This window comes from Oratosquilla oratoria, chromosome 17 (assembly GCF_046742065.1).
Source record: "Oratosquilla oratoria isolate Oo_2021 chromosome 17, ASM4674206v1, whole genome shotgun sequence".
NCBI classification, from domain to species: Eukaryota; Metazoa; Arthropoda; class Malacostraca; order Stomatopoda; family Squillidae; genus Oratosquilla; species Oratosquilla oratoria.
In genome coordinates, this window is record NC_134793.1 from 16,281,376 (window position 1) to 16,284,043 (window position 2,668).

The following is a 2,668-nucleotide window of genomic DNA, read 5'->3' on the forward strand; positions in this document are numbered from 1 at the left end:
TTATCATTAGTTATATGTCAATTTATTATTATTTACTATTTACCTGTTTGTTTATTATTTAACTATACCTATGCATTTATTTATGTATTTTATTTGTTATTTACATTATTATAGTTTTTATTTATTATTTTATTATTATGATTTTTTTCGCATCCGACCTAGATATGGACCAAAAGGTCTCCTGTCGGCATGCTCCGCCTTTGTAATCCTTTATAAATATCCTTGAGCAAGCTTTAATGCTTTGCTATCTCTATTTCTGGCGCTAATGCATTGTTTCCTGTATTTAAGGTCAGAATTCTCCAATACTCTCAAAGCCTTTTCACATTCTCTTTTCTCTAAAATTATGCTATCCAAGCTGTATCTGTTTTCTGGGCTGTGCAAATCTTGCTTTAACACTGAATTGAATTTAATTGAAAAATTTATTGATAATTTACATCAAAAGGATGTAGACAGCATATTGTTCTTCACCACGGTTTATGTATTATACATTATATTGTTGCTCAAAGAGCATTAAAATCGTGGTGCAAACTTTTTATAGCGTTTAAGAATCTTCTTTACTACGTCATTATTCAATATCCAAAATAACTGTTCTCTAAAAGACGGTAGAGAATTATTTCTATAAGGCGTAAAAATTCGCATTCCAAAGTATAGTTAACACACTGCACTTTGAGATACTGAAGTCCATTTGCCATCTCACCAGCGATCCACATTATTTGTTAAGATCTTTCTGCAGTACCTCGGTGTCTTATTTCATTATCATCCGCAAAATTGCTGACATCTCTATTAATTCCATTGTTCAAGTCATTTACAAAGGATTACAAAGACGGAGCATGCCAACAGGAGACCTTTTGGTCCATATCTAGGTCGGATGCGAAAAAAAAAATAATAATAATAAATGAATGAATATAAACTATAACAATGTAAATATATATATTTTTTTTATGAAAGTGGCAGTTGCCGACAAGATTGACGAGTTAAACACCATATGAGGACGGAGCCTTTATTTGTACGACGTTTCGCTTATTACAGCTTTTTCAAGTACAAGTTGAGATACATATGCTTGAGATTAAATAAGGGGAAAGGAGGGAACAGGGAGAGAAAAGAAGAAGGGGGGGAAGGAAGAGGAGGAGGAGGAGAAGGAGGAGAGGAGGAGGAGGAGAAGGGGGGAGGGGATGGAACACTGGGAAAGGTTGAGAATATGGCCCAAATGTCCGAGGATGAAATGTTCATAAAGGGTGGTTTAAATATTTAAAAAAAAATTGCTGGCCATGAGTATTAGGGGAATTATGTGGGGCGAGACGTTAAGCATGCCCTTGTTTTGTTCAATAGTGTTCGTTCCTTGAATGATCGCTGCTTCTAAACACTTCCTGCGGATTTTGTCTGGTTCTCGTATCAGCAGTTCTGCATTCTTCCAGTCCATAAGATGGTTTTCCTTGTTTCTATGTGTCACACGTGCATTGGTGGTGACATCATGCCTGACGTCGTAACGGTGTTCACGTATTCGTGTATTCAGGTCGCGTGACGTTTCTCCGATGTAAACTTTATCACAAATAAAGGATCCGTCCTCATATGGTGCTTAACTCGTCAATTAAATAACAAATAAAATACACAAACAAATGCATATTTATGTATATAATGAACAATAAGGGACCCAAAGTCAAGCCCTGGGGACTTCGTATAGTACAGCGCCCCTACATGAGTAAGTGCCGCACCCCCCCCCACACCAAAACTACCACCACCTTCCACATCATTTGATGGTCCCTAACACGATTCACATGTAACATTCATTCACAAAACAACGTTTATACACACATCATTCATACACACAATTCATGATAAATAAATCATACATTAAAAGTACATCAGGGGGGAATTCGCTTTACATTCTTTTCACCAAAAACTGCCGCCCCGGGGTATTGCCCCCCTGCCCCCCTCTGCCCCCCTCTGCCCCCCCTCTGCCCCCCACATGCCCCTCCCCTTGTCGGGGCTCTGGTCTAGTAACATTACCCCCCCAACTTGGATCTTACATAGTTTATGGTGACCCACTGATTTTTGTCACCAATTCATCCCTCTCTTTTGTAGATACTGAAAGAAAATATTCATTAAACGCCTCATTCGTTTTTTCCATCTGAATCTATTAAGACATCCTTCGTAGGATTTTATTGGACTTATCTTTTCCTTGTTTTTAGTTTTGTAGAGATAAGACCAGCCCTTTTGGGTTATGTCTCGTTTTCTGTCAAACTTCATTTTGTAGTTATGTTACACTCTGTCTGTGTTCTTTTTAACCAGTCTAGACTATTTCATATCCTAATATGTTTTTCTACTATTTTCATTCTATATTAAAAGATATTGAGAGAGAGAGAGAGAGAGAGAGAGAGAGAGAGAGAGAGAGAGAGAGAGAGAGGGGAGAGAGAGTGAGAAAGAGAGAGAAAGACAGAGAGAAAGAGAGAGAAGATAGACTCTACACAGTCTTTTCTTGGATGCAGTATATAAGAAATATAATAAAATAAATAATAATAATAATAGGATCACTTGAAGGCAGCACCTCCCATCCTTCTGCTCCCTCGTTCCCTCCCTCCCTCCCTCCCTCCCTCCCTCCCTCGCTCCCTTGCTCCCTCCCTCGTTCCTTCCCTCGCTCTTTTGCTCTCTCAATCCCTCCCTCCTTCCC